Below are 20,051 nucleotides of genomic sequence, written 5' to 3'. Positions count from 1 at the left end.
TTTTCCTGGTCCTTACATGACTCCCATACCTTGCCTTCGGTTAGCTAATTCATTCTCACAGTAACCACAAAGGCCCTTCTACCACCATTTCTCCTCAGCCAAATAGATCTTCCACATCCTTGTTAGAGGCATCACTCTAAAAATCAAATTTTTTAAAAAATATATTTTATTTATTTATTTGACAGACAGAGATCACAATAAGGCAGAGAGGCAGGCAGAGACAGAGAGGAAGGGAAGCAGGCTCCCCACTGAGCAGAGAGCCCAATGTAGGGCTTGATCCCAGAACCCTGGGATCATGACCTGAGCCGAAGGCAGAGGCTTAACCCAATGAGCCACCCAGGTGCCCCTAAAAATCAAATTTTATAACACCACTGCTCTTCTTAAAAGACCACGTCACTGACAATAATCTTAATATTCATAATTCATAGAGTATTATGTATCTTTTTAAAAAAATGTACAATTCTACTCATTAAATTGGAGAGTATATCCAATATATTTTTAAGTAGGGAAAGCAAGGGACAAAACAAGAATTATACTCTTGGGGCGCCTGGGTGGCTCAGTGGGTTAAGCCGCTGCCTTCGGCTCAGGTCATGATCTCAGGGTCCTGGGATCGAGTCCCGCATTGGGCTCTCTGCTCGGCGGGGAGCCTGCTTCCCTCTCTCTCTCTGCCTGCCTCTCCGTCTACTTGTGATTTCTCTCTGTCAAATAAATAAATAAAATCTTTAAAAAAAAAAAAAAAGAATTATACTCTTGTGTATACATGTGTGTTTGCATGCATGCATGTGTGTACTTTTATGGAAAAGCCTGGAGAAGCTGCCCCAAATTATTACTAGTAGTTATCTCTGGAAAATTTAGAAAACTGGTGATTTTGTTTTCTCTGGTATATCCTATCAATGTTCTGCTTTTTTTTTTTTTTTTTTTTAATGAGCATGTGGTAATTTAAAACAAAACACAATAAGATTATTACACATATCTGTGGTTTTCCAGTGGCTCAAAGATTTTTTTAGCAGTTTCAACTGCTTTGTATGGATTAAAAGTCCACACTTACAAAGTGGCCAAACCTGACTTTTACATTTTCTTTTTGTGAAACTTCAAACCATGTACTCTGCTCTGTAGTCATAATTAACTTATTGCAACTACCTGGATACTTTGGCTTGGTCACCCCTTGATGTCTTTACATTTTTACTTTTACGCCAGGAATGTCCATCCCTTTTTTGTCTAGAAACTTCTTTCAAAAGCCAAATTAAATGTTACCTCCTCTGGGAACACCTTCCCAATGTCCCACACAGAATTAAGACTCTTCCTCTTGTTGTTTGTCAATATGTGTTCTGTAAATTTAGTACACAAAATTTAATTGCTTTTTTGTCTTTTTTCTCCTCTAGATCTTGAGTTGTTGAAATCAAGAATGCTCTTGTATGCATTATTTATTTCTAGAGCTTTCCATAGGGACTAGCACAATTGTGCTTTCAATACTTTTTTTTTCTTACATTGACATGTAGTTGAAATACAATTATTATTTTAGTTTCACATGTACAACATAGTGTGTCAACATTTTTATGCATTATGAAGTGATCACAATAAAACTAGCAACTTAAATAAGAAATAATCTCTTTCTATGGAGATAAGGCAGAGATACAACTTATAGATATGTAAATATCAGTGATCATATTTTCCACCAACTATCATAGTTTGTGAAGTTTCATTTTTTCTTATGGCAAAGAAATGTTTTCCTTTCTGTTGAGAGGACAGAATTCAGTAGGTTATGCAGATTTGATTTGTGCCTTTAGATGGTGCCGTTACATACAATATTTGATTCAATGTCCAATTTCTGTGGCATTTATGTCTAGATCTCCTATATTCAAATGTCTCTTAAAATCAAATATTCTCAATTTTGGCATCCAGTGTCTATGCTGTAATTGATAGACCAGGATAAATAAAATTACAGTAAGAAGGAATTCTACATTGTATTTTTCCTTGGCTTATGTTGCTGGATAAAAGTACCTGGAGTTGCCTATTTCTCCTTTATTTTTCACTATTCAAGTAAAACAATTTGTCCATAATTTCTAGGAAATTCCACCCACATAAATATCCCATTTATTATCTTAGATCCCAAACTAAGTCTTCAGTTATATCAAAGTTGTCTCTGATGGATAACATTCATCTCCATGATGAAGGGTCATGGCTAGGACTTAAATTAATTAGAATAGGGGAAGATGAACTAAAAGACTTAGAGCAGCATGTTTCAGACTTCAAAGATTCAGCATGAGATGGGAGAAACAGACTAGTGTCAAAGGTTTAAACAAAGGTTTATAACAGTGGGTTTTTATATCTATTATGTACATATAATTTATAAATGTGTGATGATTTATTTTATGTATCATTTTCAGTAGGCCATACAATGCCCAAATATTTACTCAAATATTAAATATCATATTCTCATGAGGGTACTTTGAGATGAGATTAACATTTGAATCTATGGGTACAAGTAAAGCAGATTGCTCTTCCTAACATATGTGAATCTTACCCAATCATCTGAAGGCCTGAATAGAATAAAAACACTAATACCTCAATCCAACTGCCTCTGAACTGGACATTGGCTTTCTTCTGCCTTTTCATGCAGATGGAAACATTGGCTATTCTTGGGTGATGAGCTTGCTGTTCTTCATTTGTACTGGGATTGCTCCATCAGTTCCAGTTTTTAGGTCTTTGGACTTGGACTAGAACTACACATTGGCTCTTCTAAGTATCACGCTTGCCAATGGACCCTGAAGATCTTGAGATTTATAAGACTCCATAATCGTGTGAGTCCATTCCTTGTAATCAATCACTCTTCTCTCTCTCTCTCTCTCTCTCTCTCTCTATATATATATATATATATATATATCTCCAGACTTTTTTAAAGATTTTTTTAAAAGATTTTATTTATTTATTTGACAGAGAGAGATCACAAGCAGGCAGAGAGGAGCAGGCTCCCTGCTGAGCAGAGAGCCCTATGTGGGGCTCGATCCAGGACCCTGAGATCAGGACCTGAGCCAAAGGCAGAGGCTGTAACCCACTGAGCTACCCAGGTGCCCCTCCAGATATATTTATATCCATTTCTATCTCTATAATTATATATCTTGTTTCTCTAGAGAACTCAACTAATACAATATGAATTAGTTTTATTTTATGTGGTGGTACTGACAAATAATTCAGATCCACAGGTAAAACACTAAATAGGACCAACTCACATTTATTACTAAATCATGTTTCATTAATACATAATAAATTATAATTTATTAATTTATTAATGATTAACAAAAACATAATAAAATAACATTTAGTTGAGAAAGAAAAAGTGTTACTTTAATTTTTTGTATAGCATTATAACTTTTGTAAAAAATAGTGCTTTTAAATAGAATATTGCATACTTATTTTTCTATCGTTTTATAGGATAAAGGAGAAAAAACCCAGAAATAATTTTTTTTAATTTTTTAAAGATTTTATTTATTTATTTGAGAGAAAGACAGTGAGAGAAAGCATGAAAGAGGAGAAGGTCAGAGGGAGCAGACTCCCCATGGAGCAGGGAGCCTGATGCGGGACTCAATCCCAGGACCCTGGGATCATGGCCTGAGCTGAAGGCAGACGTTAGCCAACTGAGCCACCCAGACACCCAATAATTTTTTTAATATTAAAAAGCTTACTTTCGTCAAGTGCTTGAAAATATACTATAATATTTCAAAATTAGGTCAGGTAAATGGATACAGTTTTTTTTAAGAGAATAAAAAAAGACAAAAGAAAATAGACAAAAAGATACCAGAACTTCAAAATTAGTATCTGTCAACAGAAATTTTGAATTTTTGATTCCCCCTTATTAGAACAAATATTGGAACTGAGATTATAGTGCTTCTCCACTATGATGTTTTAGCCCTGTCCCTCAACATTCACACTACAGGCAAAGAGAAAAACAATTTTACCCTTGACTGACACCAACTTTTATTTATTAATTATCTGTTCCTATAAGAAAATCTACCTCAAAACTTAGTAGCTTATAATTATGCCCATTTTTCCTATTTTAGTATTTTTTGGATCACCTGTTTTTTTGTTTGTTTGATTGTTTGTTTAATTTGGACTGATTTGTGCTCAGGGATCTCAAGTCCCTGAGGCTGAGTGATACGTTTGTTGTGGTCAAAAGTCTTGGATGACCTCACTCATGTTTCTGACAACTAGCATGCAGTTAACTAGATCACTTTAACTTTGCTCTACAAGGTTTCCCACCCTTTTGGAGGTTTGCTTAGGCTCAAGTTTGGAAGTGATGAAGCACTTTTCAAATCTCTGTTCATGTCACCATTTTTATTTTTCCATTCCCCAAAGCAAGTCACACAGCCAAGATTTGTGTTTGTAAGTGAGAAGCATATCCAAGGGTAATAAAAACAGAGAAGGGAAGAGTCTGTGACCATTTCATTTCAGCCTACACTTTGACAAAGAAAATATATATGCTAAATAGTAGAAGAGACATACTTGACAGACATAATTGAGAATTATGCCAGGAAGAGTTATATGGGATTTTTTTTTTTTTAATGGAGTGACCAGAAAATACTTCTTTCAGACCTGATTTCCTTTATTCTATTTTCAAGGTCTTTTCTCAGCTTTCTTATAGATTCTGTGAGCTACCAGGTATATTTCTAATAAGACTTTTTGCTTATACTATTCAGACTCCATTTCTATAGTTTCCATAAAGAATTCTGACTGGTACTATCTGGAGTTAGCCAGAATAAAAGACCTGGAGTCACATTCTTCCAAAAGACTACCCTCATTTTTGGCATGAAAGACAAATTCAATTTCCCCAAACTGCCTTCAGTTTCAGTAATTTACTAGGACTCACAGAAAACATCAAAAGCTGCTATACCCATGGTTATGGTTTGTTACAGGGAACAAATTTATTAAAATCATCCAAAGGAAGAGACACATAGGGCAGAGTCTGGGAGAGTTCAGAAACAAAGCTTTTGCTGTCCTCAGGACACATTACTATACCCACGTTGATGTATGACAGAATGCATGGAAGATTGTCAACCCAGAAAGTTCACTCAAGCTTCGGAGTCTGGAGTTCATGTTGGGACTTCATTAAGTAGGCATGAATGATTGGTTAATTTTCCCACATGGTCAGTCTCCACTCTTCTCTGTCCTAGGAGTCTCTGTATGATATCCTGTGATCAGAGAGGCCCTCCCTCATCCTCTCCTAGCATAAAGTGTCAGATTTTCAAATGTGGTTCTAGGGGCTTATATGAAAAAGAAAGATGATTCTATACCTCTGGAAATTCCAAGTGTTTTGAAGTTAACTCTAGGAACCAAAGACACCTGGCAGTCCTCTCTGTGGACAATACCAAATTCTTCACTACACAGGCACAAATGTATATCTATTTTAAAAATTAAAACTAGTGTTATATTCTTATTTACTAAATTTAACAGTAAATATTCAAAGGAGAAAGTTAAAATCATCCTATATTTCGATATCTGGGTACAATCACTAGTTAAACTTTGATATATTCTTTTTTATTTTCTTTCCTCCTAAGATTTTAAAATCAGTGTATGGAGCTTTGTGTTCTGCTTGTGGCAGAGGCTTGAATGGACTTGTTAGTTGGAAAGCTAAAAACTGCATTTGTGAAACTCCCTTGCAGTAAAGGATTTCAGTAAGATATAGTATGTGAAATTCGGAATTCAGAGAGGAGATGGAGGTCCTTTTCTGCAGCTGTGTTGGCCGAGAAGCAATTCTGAAAATCACGAGTATTTGCAATACTAGACTTCGTGTTCTACTGCCTGGTAACCAGCCTCACAGATGTGAGGCAGTTGTGATGGCAACAATGACAGAGGCAGTAAGGAGCACTGCCTTTCTAATGTCTGTGGCAGATACTGCGCTGGGATGGTAAAACCAAAAAATACTGGGGAATTTATGGACATTGAATCTGTCATCACTTAAAAATAATTTTGTAAGCACCGAGTTCCTTGTATTAAATCCTTTCTGTATCATGTCCTTGGAGTGGTTTTTATTTCCAGCTCTGAAACTTGAGTGAAAGCATTTGTAAATTTATTGGGTTATTATTTTTATGTGAGTATACTTGACGATACACAATGTACATTACTTTCAGGTACACAACATACTGATTTGACACCTCCAGATGTTATGTCATGCTCACAAGTGTAGCTACTGTCTGCCACCCTACACTGCTATCACGACACCGTTGACTACATTCCCTATGCTGTGCATTTCATTCCTGTGACTTGTTCCATAACTGGAAGTCTAAATCGCCCACTCCTCTTCAACCCTTTTGCTCTCCCCACCTACCCTCCTACAATGATCAGTTTGTTTTCCATCTTTACAGGTCTAATTCTGCTTTTTGTTTGTTATTCATTTGTTTATTAGATTCCACATATAAGTGAAATCCCACAATAAAAATTAATAAAGGTTTTTTCCAATCATTAAAATATTCTTGAGAAAAATGATCTTCTATGCTGTTCATCTCTCTTCAGAAACTAACTTTAAGAATCAATTTAAAAAATTAAAAAAAAATTCATTCATTTATTTCTTTTGGGAATCTGGGTTACCAGGATTGTTTTTTAAAAAGAATTGTATATATTTAAACTTTGTACATAATACATGAATACTTAGAAAAAGTTTGAATTTTCTGGTTTTTCCTATAAAAACTCTAGAATAAATCACACTTATATCTTTCAAATTTTCTATGACATCATTTATCATTTATCTTTGTTTAAGCAAATAAAACTTGAGAAAGATGTGAAGGATATTGCCACGAAATCATGCTTCCATAAACTACTCAATTTCTGTAAGTTTTATTTTAAATATTCACACACTATAAGTAAAAAATTTTCTTAATAAATTTTATAATTATTATTATTATTCAGTACTCTACATCTTACCTACTTATACCTACCAGATCTATAAAGATCAATAAGTTTAGTTTTAAAATCTTGAACTATCTACCTGTATATGTCACTTTCTCCTCTATTTCTAGATCATAGACATATAGATAGATAACTATTACATTTCCATATAAGTAAAAGATGAATATAAAAATTGATATTTCACTTTCTCAAACTGTGCATTTTTATTGAGGATAGAACACATCCAGTCATATTTATACTAGTCGTTCAACTTTTCAATATTTCCCGTTTTAAAATTTGACCAGAATCCACACAGTGCAAGGTTTCTGTTATTTCAAGTCTTATAATAAAAAAAAGTATTGAAAAGCTCCAGTTGAGACATGTTGAAAGAAAAAAAGTGTTGTCAATTCTTCAAATTTTAAATTAACAGCAGATATTTTAATCACAGGTCCCAGTAAGAGTATAAAACCATCTTTTTCTCCAAAAAAATCTGTTAACAAGACTGAACTAGAACAAGATATGTGGGAAAACAATTAAAAAATGTTTTGTTTGTTTTTTAACATAATTTTCAGGACAATGAATTCCCTTTTATTATTTGGGTTCCCATGATTTGTGCCCAATCTGGCCTTAGATTATACAATTAAAATATTTGTTTGGACCAGTCTTTTTTTTTTTTTTTTTTCTTTTTTTTTTTTAAGATTTTTATTTACTTGACAGAGACACAGTAAGAGAGGGAACACAAGTGGGGTGGGGGTGGAAGAGGGAGAAGCAAGCTTCTGGCCAAGTAGGGAGCCGGATGTGGCGCTCATGATCCCAGAACTCTGGGATCATGACCTGAGCCAAAGGCAGACACCTAATGACTGAGCCACCCAGGCACCCCTGTTTGAATCAGTCTTAAAATGAGTCTCACATATATGTTTTCTCTTTTTAATTTTTATGTTCATTTGCCACAATTTCCTTTCTGTCTTGCCTCATTTTTTTTTCTTTTTCTTTTTTTTTAAGAGACAGAACAGGAGTAGGGGAAGGGCAGAGGGAGAATCTCAAGTGGGCTCCCCACTGAGCACGGAGACTGACGGGTTCCATCTCCCAACCCTGAACTAAACTTAAGAGTTGGACTTAACCATCTGAGGCATCCAGGTGCTTCTGCCTTATCTCATCTTATACTTCATCCCTACCCATTCCACTTATGTTTCCCAGTCAGCCTGCATTCTCTCTTGACCAATGCTTGTATCCCACCCTCATTTCCCTAAAAGTATTCTTTCTTTCTAACGTTAACGTATTCCTATACTTCTTAATATGCAGATTCTATTCTAAGTGTTTTACATACATTAATTCATTTAATCATCAAAGCAACTCTTCAAGTTAGATGTTACTGTTAAACTGATATCATTTTTTAAAATATTTATTTATTTATTTATTTATTTATTATTTATTTATGAGAGAAAGAGAGAGAGCACACGCAAGCACAAACAGGGGGAGGGGCAGAAGGAGAAGCAGATTCCCTGCTGAGTGGGGAATCCCAAGGGAGACTCTATCCCAGGACCTTGGGGTCATGACCTTAGCTGAAGGCAAATGCCACCCAGGCATCCTGTTAAACTTATTTTAAAGATAAGTAAACTGACTCTTAGATAAGTGAATTTCCAAAGACCACACAGCTGGCAAGTGGGAGAGCCAAGTTTGGAGGTCAGGCTCCTCAGGTTCAGATTCTGACTTTGCTCCTGATGAAGACACATCCCTCAAAGCCTGGCCAGGGAGCAGAGTGTGTCAGTCTTGGGCTCTTCTTGGCTTCCCATATGCAGGTCATTTTTCTGCACACTCACTCAGTGAAACCTAAACGTGACAGTGGGTATGCTGCTTGCTAAATGGAAGGCTTGGGCTAGTGACATCTCCGGTGTCATGGGCTCCTCGAATCTGCTGGGGAGTTACGCATTGTTTTCTCTTCAACAAATGAGAAAAACAGAAACAAATACAAATTATTAATTTGCATATTTGTTAATATTGGATCTTGGATTCACATGTAGATAGGACTCCAAAGTGCCTTTAACCTCTACTCTCTAAAACAAAATGCCTTTTCTTTTGAAGCACAAAACATTCATAGTCACCAGCTTTTTCTCCCTTCTCAGTAAGGGAGAAAGATAATCCCATCTTCCTGCTTCAAAGTTTTCCTTCCAGATTGATTCACTGCAAAGATTTCAGCCATTTGCCCTAACTTTATGCTTGTTTTACTTTTTCCCCTATAAAGTTAATACTTCTGTATTTTCCATCTCATATATCCACTTATTAAATTATCAAGTAGTTGAGAATATGATAGTCTGCACTGAGAATATAAATGTGACCAGGAGAGATGTGGCTGCTGCCCCCATAGAGCTCACAGTGGGAGTATAAACCAATATGTAGACTCTTATCATACATAGTGATAGGTCCAGTCCACAATAGCTCCTGTAACATTCCCATCAAATTTCTCTTCATTTCTTATATCTTCAATATATATTTCATTACCTATGTTTTCTGTAAGCTATTTACTGTAGCTTACAAATATGTCCAGGTCTCCCTGTACTATAAAGACAGACATACCCAACATTTATCCTCAATTTTGCCATAGTACTGAGCTCTTGTTTTCTCTCCTTCTCTTCTTCACCAAATATCTTCAAGAATAGGCTAATGACCTTAAATTAACTTCTTTGTCATCTACTCATTTCTTGAATCTTCTGAAGATTTGGCTTGTATTACAACTACTCTATTGACATTTCAGAATGATTTTGCATTTTGATAAGGCTATTGGATACAGTTTCTTTTTATGAACATATTTATAATGTATGGTTTCCATAGTAAAAGGCTCGTACTAAAAGCTTATATTGCCCAGAGACCAATTGTACTTCCTTCAGGTCACAAGGAGTCCATCACTGTTTACTCATTTGATGAAAACTCTTGAGTTAAATGCTGTAGTTCGTTAAAATAACTAGTTCATTAAAATAACTAAGGCAAACATCCTTTGTACCAGTTAAAGTTTTCAACTCTTTTTTATGTTACAATTCAATAGTAATTTTTAGCTTCTTTTAAGTGTTTTTAGATTTTCCAATTTTAATTCTTTGTATATATGCAAATATATTGTGTGCTTTTTAAAGATTTTATTTATTTATTGTGTGCTTTTTAGCCATGTATCCAGTTCTCAAGAGAAGCAGCCCTGGGAAACTCACAACCTCACCTTCCCTCACCTTTCAATACAGTCCGCAGCCTTAGTTACATCCTGTCATCAGTGAGTCCCAGCAGCTGTTTGCATCAGACAGGACAAGACAGTTGTTGTTGGAAGTACAGGGGAAGGCAGCCAGTCACATTTAGTCTACCATGTTTTCAGAATCCTCTCCTTCAGGAAAATTATCATCTCTATCGTTAACACCACATTACATACAGATTTAAACTTGAATTTATCCCACCAGCTGTCTTAAGCATACCTTCACTTTTAGTTCTCATAATAATTAGGTATGTATTTTGTTTAACAATAGAGAAAACCAAAGTGTAGAGATGTTAAATAATTTGCTCAGTCACACATCTGTAAAGTGGCGTGGATGACACTCAAACCATTTTGGTCTGACCCCAATTCCTATTATTTAGCCACTATGCTATTTTGCTCCCTCATTTGTAATGTAAATGAAAATAGAATGGAAGAACTTGGTGGATAAATAAAAACATAAAATGTAATCTCTTGAAAGCCACTGTAGCTTTTATAACAAACTGGAGTGACTGTCCTTTAGTTGTTATCATCCTACTCTGTCAAAGTCCCTGGCAACATTTACCACCAACATTTGCCTTTGGCTCCTCCTTCATTTCCTCTATCTAGTCCCCAAGTCCTTTAGATTTAATGACCTTATACCCCACATTCATCTAACCAATAGCACTGCATGGAGTATGCCTTAGCTTAAAACCCCTTGTAAAACTGCAGTATCTTCTCAATTATTCCTGATCTCTGCTCATACTATGTTGACAGAATAGTGTTCCTGAATCCTGAATAGTTTTACCTATATTGCTTTTACGATTAAAAACTGTCATCAACTTTTCATTTTCTGTGGGATAGAGTCCAAACTCTTTCCCTGATAAGTTAATTTTTTGTGATCTGACTGCACTTCATGATTCAGTTTCTCTGCTCCCTTCTCTGCCTCTCTCCTGTTTGCTTGCTACCTATAGGGGAGGAAAAATATTTTTCCCTCTTGCATTTTATGTTCTTGGCTGAGACACCAGTAATAACAGATTAACAAGGAAAAAAAACACCAAATTTATTAAAATGTAACTCATGTATATGTGGGAGATACCCAGAAAAAAATTAGTAAATTCCTGAGGTGGCTTAGAATTCAGGCTTAGATATCATCTTAATAGAGAAAGGGGTGTGGGTGTGGGGTGTAGGTTTCTTATGGGACAGTCAATGATTTTTGGGAAAGATGAGTAGACCCTAGAAAAATAATGGTGGACATGATAGTTTGTGACAAAGTCTATCTAGGTGTGGTGTCACTTCTAGTCTCCTGTGACAAGAGTCAACCTTCCCTTGTTGATGAAACTTCACAGAGTGGATTGATGACAACTGAGCTCCTTTTTGGGGATCTGTCTTTGCATAGATAAGGGGAGTTCAGAGAAAACCTCTCCCTGTATTTGCTGTTTTTCAAGTGCTGAAGGTCAAAATAATAAATTTATGAAAGTGGCTTAAATGGGGGTGGTGTATTCTATTACCCTTCACACAAAACACTGCTCATTATTCAATAAATAAATCCTGTAGCTTCCTGTCCCCCTATCTTTTCTAGTTGCATTTCTTTTACCTCCACTCATCCATGTTTCTTGCAAGGTCTAGTTCTCAAATGTCACATTATCCAGGAAAGAGTCTTTGTCTTCCCACCCCTCTGTTTTAGCCAGCTGTAACCACACCTACCAGTTTGTGCTTATCTGGTTGCAGCCCACAACTAGAAAAATCTTGTGAACCCATTTGTTCTGGTGTTGGTGGATAATTGCTTCATCACTTTCCTTTATAGAAGATGACATATGTGTGTGAAAATCACATATTTCATGTGAAAATCAAAATTAGGGCCTTAGACACAACTATAAATCTCTGCCTTTTGTATGTTCAGTTATGCTAATGGAAATTTAGATTTCCTAGATAAAAAATTATACAGATTAAAAATAGGTTGTTCAAATAAACAAATTCTAGGGAAAATGGTTTTAGTTTCATTCTTTATACATCTTGCTACATTAGATTGTCTTTATGTATTTTTGATTGAGCAAATTAGCATAAGTAGGTATTTTTACACAAAACTATTTGATGCACCTGTGATCAAACATTCAACAGAATTCATCTCAGAAAAATGAAGATGATTTGATGTATTTTCTATTATACTCATATTTTATGAACACTTTATAAGCAAATACAAAGCAGTCACATAAACTACAAATAACACCTTCACATTTAGCAACACAAAGAACAATCATTGTTATGGTGGAAATGTCCTGAGATATTTAGGAATATTTAGGGTTCAGTAACATAATGGATTTTCTTTATTTGGAATAGGATTCCTTAGTTTTTAAATGTTTCTGCTTATATTCATTTATATAATAGTCTGATAAGGTAGGTAAAGTAATACTAACTACCTAGTAAAAATAAGAAAGTGCTAATCCAAACCTATTACAATTCTTTTATGTCAGCATTAAAATGAACACTTAATATCCCTAATGTTTAGACCTTATTTAAACGATTTGACTACAGTTTCAATTAGTGTATATTCTCATAATTGGTACTTCTGGATTGATCTTTTTTTATGTCACTGTGTTTCTATTGAAAGATAAAAAAATACTGATTTTAAAGTTTAGAGAGTTTGAAACTAAAAAGTTCTTTGAGTTGAAATGTTAATTTAACAAGCAATAAAAATCTCGTTTTAATTTAATTCATCTTTCAACTTTCAATCAATTTCATGTTATCAAATGTCTTCTAAATTAAAGGACTAAAATATTTTTAAAATTCTTCAAAGATAAATTTTGCTTCTTTTAATAATTTTTTCTTCAAATGGTCTTGAGGGGTGCCTGGGTGGCTCAGTCAGTTAAGTGTCTGCCTTCTGTACAGGTCATGATCTCAGGGTCCTAGGATCGGGCTCCCTGTTCAGCAGAGAACCTGCTTCTCCCACTTCCTCTTTCCCTGTACTTGCTTGTGCTCTCTCCCTCCTCTCTTGCTAGCTCATGCTCTATCTCAAGTAAATAAATAAAATCTTAAAAAAATAAATAAATGGTCTTGATACAGATAACAGAGGGTAAAAAAAGAAAAATAAGTCTCCTTTCATTGAATGGAAACTATTATAAAATATCATATAATTTTTTATTTTTTTTTATTTTATTTTTTTCCCCAATTTATTTATTTTCAGAAAAACAGTATTCATTATTTTTTCACCACACCCAGTGCTCCATGCAAGCTGTGCCCTCTATAATACCCACCACCTGGTACCCCAACCTCCCACCCCCCCGCCACTTCAAACCCCTCAGACTGTTTTTCAGAGTCCATAGTCTCTCATGGTTCACCTCCCCTTCCAATTTACCCAAATTCCCTACTCCTCTCTAACGCCCCTTGTCCTCCATGCTATTGGTTATGCTCCACAAATGAGTGAAACCATATGATAATTGACTCTCTCTGCTTGACTGATTTCACTCAGCATAATCTCTTCCAGTCCCGTCCATGTTGCTACAAAAGTTGGATATTCGTCCTTTCTGATGGAGGCATAATACTCCATAGTGTATATGGACCACATCTTCCTTATCCATTCATCCGTTGAAGGGCATCTTGGTTCTTTCCATAGTTTGGCGACTGTGGCCATTGCTGCTATAAACATTGGGGTACAGATGGCCCTTCTTTTCACGACATCTGTATCTTTGGGGTAAATACCCAGGAGTGCAATTGCAGGGTCGTAGGGAAGCTCTATTTTTAATTTCTTGAGGAATCTCCACACTGTTCTCCAAATAGGCTGCACCAACTTGCATTCCCACCAACAGTGTAAGAGGGTTCCCCTTTCTCCACATCCTCTCCAACACATGTTGTTTCCTGTTTTGTTAATTTTGGCCATTCATATAATTTTTTAAAGATTTTTTTAAAATTTTTTGACAGAGAGAGATCACAAGTAGGCAGAGACAGGCAGAAAGAGAGGAGGAAGCAGGCTCCCCACTGAGCAGAGAGCCCGATGTGGGGCTCGATCCCAGGACCCTGAGACCATGACCCTGAGACCATGACCCAAGCCGAAGGCAGACGCTTAACCCACTGAGCCACCCAGGTGTCCCATAAATATCATATAAATTTAACAGTGACATTTTACCATCAAAACATTTCTAGGACCACTGATGTAAGAATTAGAAATCTAGTTTTATTCCAAGTGTGATGTTTTGCTTAATTTTTTAGCAAATGTGGTGTGTTTCATTTATGACAGTCACATATGAGCTTATGTAAGGTATAGTAAGAAATAAAATAATAGTTTTGCAATAGCCCATCTGAGATCTCCAAAAAGACATTATCTCTGGTTTTCTGGAGCTTTCTATTTTCAATGTTCAACTGATATTGGTTCTAGCACTAAGACTAGCTCAGTGCCTACTGGACAAATATAAGAAGTTTTATTTATAGATTCTTAAAAATAAGTATTTGTTCATTATACTTGAAATTTACGGAAGTTGAAGGTTTATATACTCTGCATACCAAGTGTCATACCTATATGCTCTATGTATTTATATCTGAGATATATGGGGTAGAAAAAATATCTATGATTTTAGTCTAATCATAGATTTTTTTTAATTGAAATTTTATTGAAACTTTGGATCCTGGACTAGAAGCCAACCTGGTAAACAATTTACAATGGTTTATAGGAAGTGAGAACTCAAAAGAGAATTATTGGCTCTGGAGATATGTGTTTACATTTCAAGGGTGGGATGAGACCTAGGAGATATTTCTGTGTTGCAAAATTGAAAACGTTGTGATTATATGCCCCATAAAGATCTATTTAGTTCCATGATTCACCTCCCCTTCCAATTTACCCCAACCCCCTTCTCTCTAACTCCCCATGTCCTCCATGCTTTTTGTTATGCTTCACAAATAAGTGAAACCATATGAGAATTGACTCTCTCTGCTTGACTTAATTCACTCAGCATAATCTCTTCTAGTCCTGTCCATGTTGCTACAAAAGTTGGGTATTCGTCCTTTCTGATGGAGGCATTATACTCCATAGTGTATATGGACTGCATCTTCCTTATCCATTCATCCATTGAAGGGCATAGGCAGGGGGGTGGGAGGTCAGGGTACCAGGTGGTGGGTATTATAGAGGGCACAGATTGCATGAAGCACTGGGTGTGGTGAAAAAATAATGATACTGTTATGCTGAAAATAAATAAATTTAAAAAAAAGTATTAAAAAAATAAAAAGATTTATTTAGTTCTAAAAGATTAGAATGAGAATCCAGGATCCTTTCCATTCTGTCTCTGAGAAGCAATGATTTCTCTCTCTTCTCTCTCTCTCTCTTTTAGTAGAGTAGGGAAAGCTTCCTCTCCTATATTCTTCTATATAAATAAGATTTTACTCCTTCCCCAATATTTCTGTATGTATAGGATATTTGCTCTGAGGTTATTGTACCTCCTTAGGAGTAAGAATTGTGATGTAGGGGAACTACATGATTATTATTAGCTTCTAAGTGAATAATGATAATATATCTCTGACTAAAAACAAAACAAAACAAAACAAAACACCCCAAAGCTTTGTTTTTGCACTTATAATAAATATATAATAAAGATGAAAACCTAAATGTGATATAATAGATATATACATTTTTACATGAACTAGAATCCATAAACATAGACATTCCTTATGGGATAAACTCTAGGTGGAAGGGAGATCAGAAAGTACTAAATCTAATATTACTTTTTATGTAATTTAGAATATTGATTTTTTTCCTTTTTTAATTTTTTTATTAATATATAATGTATTATTAGCCCCAGGGGTACAGGTCTGTGAATCTCCAGGTTTACACACTATAGCACATACCTTCCACAATGTCCCTAACCCCCCCACCCTCTCCTTCCCCCCAACCCTCACCCCCCACCCTCACCCTCGCAACCCTTAGTTTGTTTTGTGAGATTAAGAGTCTCTTATGGTGTGTCTCCCTCCTGATCCTATCTTGTTTCATTTATTCTTTTCCTACCCCCCAAGCCCCCCATGTTGCCTCTCAACTTCCTCATATCAGGGAGATCATATGTAGAATATTGATATTTGACCAGCATTCTTTTCTATGTTAATAGAGCATTCTCCATTATAATACTTATTATATTCTGTAGTTACTTCTGTGGCATAATGATATTTTGATATATTAATCTTTTTTTCTTGCTCTGGTAATTCATTTTGATCCCATGGCTTTTCTCCATCAAACTGGACTATCTAATGCCTTGATGTGAAGAATGTTGAAAGAAACAAAGAAAGGTTTAAAAAGATGTGATGGAGTGTTAGAAATCTTGGTATTGAGTATCAAAATCTAAGGCTGTCAGGATCAAAGATCTTAAAATCTAGAACCATGACAACGGATTAAGGAGACTGCTTCCTATTATCTAAAAAGACAAAGGTTATTATCTCTGGGCTAAAAATGTTAATTGGTGAGAGGCAAGACCTTAGAAGATCCACTGTCCTTAATAGGAGGGTCCTTCAATGGTGGGGTTTGGGGTAATGGAACTCCAGAGAGATTAGGAGCTTGACAACAAAAAGCCTGCACTTTGTATCCCTGGGTAGAACTGACAAGGCAACCAACCTCATAGCAGAGTTATGGTCAACACATAATCAAGTGTGGTATCTAGTCAGGTTCATCAGGTGTGTTCATAGAGTCTCCTACCATTGTAGAGCAGTCACAGGAGTAGCAGCATACTGCACCAAGTGAGAGTGAAAAGATCTGATCAAAGATCCGTGGGGCCTAAGACACCTTGTAGTAGGGTTGAAGACTATGCATTAACAATCTGTCTCCACCAATCAATTATCTGATATCTGTTATGACCATATCTCACTGGGTGATAATGTGGAGAGATAATAATGAAGGACTCTTCACATGACACCATGGCACTATGTAAATCTCTCTTTCTTTCACCATTTAAATACAATCCTAGGAAATGACAAGGGTAAACTATAGTAGGAGATTATTCTGAATCAATCAGAATTTACAGTATTGGCTGAGATTTCCTTTCTGTCTCCTTGTAGAATGAGGGTGAAAGGTAGAAAGCAAGCTGGATAACAAAAAATTGATAAAAGCTAACATCATCATTATTATTAGGACTATTTATTATTATTATTATTACGCCTTAAGCTTATGGTCTGAATATCACTACCTTTGCACAATTATATGTCTTCCCGATTACTGTATAGTCTACAATCCCCTCTTCAAAAATCTTGCTCATTGTTTATTCTTCCCGCTTTTCCTTCCCTGGAGTCTACTTATTGAATGAATAAGAGGGTGGTAAACAGAGGTTAAGAACTAGGAAATTGGCTGGTATAGTAGGTAATACATGTTTATGTATGGCATCTCTTTTCTGTCATAATATTCTACAAAACTTAGATTTTGTTTTGTCTTCACATTTTTCAAAATATGTAGTGCTAACTGACCCTCTGTCATGCAATTTTTGCTCAAAATTCTTAATGATAGTAATACCACAAGCTGCTCTGCAATTAAAACAAAATTGTCTCTTCAGAAAATATTTCTAGAGTCAACATTGTTCAGTTCCTTTATTCACTGTGGGCAAAATATAAAAAGAAAGCCAGAACACTGTATTTTCTACAATACTTCCAACTGTTTCAATTTCAGTTGGAATCCTGGGACTTTTAAAAAGTTCCTTTTAGCTACAATAGGTCAATTCATTGACCTATTATAGGAGTAGATTTCTCTTGTGCCTCTTTTGTAAGTACCAATGATTCCAAATGAGACTACCTTGTATGTTCATTAAATGTGGGGTATTTTGTGTGGGTTTGTGGAGGGAGGAGAGTGCCTACTTGTGAACATGAAACAAGATATAAGGTGCATGGCAACAGATTCCTTTGAAAATGGGAAAAAATTAAATTACTGTGGAATGAGTCATTTCACAAATACAGTATAAATTTCCATATACCGCACAGTAGTACTTGTTGCAATTTTGTTGAATGTACTACTTCCCTCACTTAAAATATTTCTCAATTGATAGAAATTTTCATCAAAAATAGGAAAGGAAGTAGAGAAAAATAATCACTTCTCCCAGCAAATCAACTGTGGGGAAAATTCTTTTGCTCATTGGAAGGAAAATTAGCCATTTCTGACTCATTATAGCTAATAAGTGGGAGTATGAATATCAATTGATTGAAAATCAGTGAAGCAAAAAATGGTGCATTTAAATCAGCACTACTGAATCAGTCAAAGTTAATCATATCTCAACCAGCATCAGAGAAGTGTCAGAAATGGCCCATTGTTAAGAAGGTAAATTCAGAATTTTTCTACCTCTAAAACCAAATCATGATGAACAATTTTTTATTCCCCATAATGGAATTTTAGGGTCTGATTAAAGAATAAATCATGAAAGGGTTGTTAGGGTATAAGGTGGACATCTGATATAGTGAGTACCTCAACTACAAGGCACAATCTCCAGATCATCCATGCTATAAGAACTTACTCTAGAATCATACAGAGGGTCATATGTGGCATTAAAAGTGGGTGCAACTACACTTTGAGGTGCACATAGAATAATAGATAGAGAAGTTGAATCACTATGTTATGAAATCACTATGAAACTAACGTGACATTGAATGTCAACTATACTCACATGAAAATACTTGAAAGAAATGGGTATAGCAGAGGATTCCTTAGTGGGGAAAATTGTTTTGCCACTAATGAAAGAAAAGAAAAGAATGTATGCTATTGGAAAGAGATTTTTTTTTAAATAGGCATTTAGATTATTTTAAAACATCGAATTATGTATACTATTTGCCAGTCTAGCCCAACTTACTTTCTAGTTTATAATACCTAAATATTCTGTAATTTTTGCTAAGCACACTTTACCTGATGGATTCATTTTTTGGTCCTTCAGACAGAGCTAGCCTTTCTACATCCACTTCACCATTGGTTTTACCACCTGTTCCAGGTGTTTGCTGAAGACCCACATTAACTCTTTTCACATGCTGCTTCCTGCTGTTGGCCATCTGAACATCTGCTCCCTGCCCTAGATGGATATCATTTTCTGTTTCTGGAATTTATTGATCTGTTTAGACTCTCTTAGTTTTCTGTATATTTTATAGACTCCTTATTATTTGTCATTCAATAAATATTATTGGCAGTCTGTGCTCTGGGCACTGAGTCAGGTGCCATGTCTCCCACATACGTGGGTATATACACATCTGTTCTCAAGATCTTTCTGGCCTAGCTAGCATCCAAGGAGCCTTCTATGGTATTCTGACTTATCTTTTGTGTTTCTTTCACTTGTGGAGGTACTTCCTGCTATCTGATCCAAATTCAAGTGCCAGTTGTGCCAAAAAGTCTCCTTAGAAATAAAGCTTAGTGTTGGAAGAACTCTCTTCTATGACTAGGAGTCGGTAGTACTCTAACATTATTTATCATGCATGTAGTAGAATATAACAATTGGAGACACATCTCATCTCCCATAATAGAAAGTAAACTATTTGGAAACAAGGATGAACTCTCAGTTTCTTTTGTTTCATCCACAATGCTTAGCTGAGTGTATATACAGTGAGTGTATATACAAGTTTGTTGATGTGACTAGTTGGTCAACATCATTACAAACTAATTCACTTTCAACTTGCTAAGCATTTACTTGTTCACTCTAGTTACAGCCTTAGGAGAAATGCAGCTACAGGAGAAATCTAAGAAAGTGAATTGTGGAACATGAACTTGGAGAGTGGGGATGGTCCTAAATTCATTTGGAAGGTTCAGAGTCTATGTGGGTGTTTTGTCAAGGTCATTGAAATGTTTGGCAGTGGACCTGGATTGCAATATTGTCTTTGCTGGTAATTAGATGCATAATTTTTTACAAACTCCATATCTCTGGCAGGACCTCAAATTCAATTACATAATAATCATGCATTTGTCATCTTTCATATGCCAGGTACTAGGTACTTAAGTCAGAAGAGGAGTAAGGCACTATCTCTGAATGAAATGAGC

This window comes from Neovison vison, chromosome 11 (assembly GCF_020171115.1).
Source record: "Neovison vison isolate M4711 chromosome 11, ASM_NN_V1, whole genome shotgun sequence".
Classification (NCBI taxonomy): Eukaryota; Metazoa; Chordata; class Mammalia; order Carnivora; family Mustelidae; genus Neogale; species Neogale vison.
Note: the sequence above shows the minus strand (reverse complement) of the source record.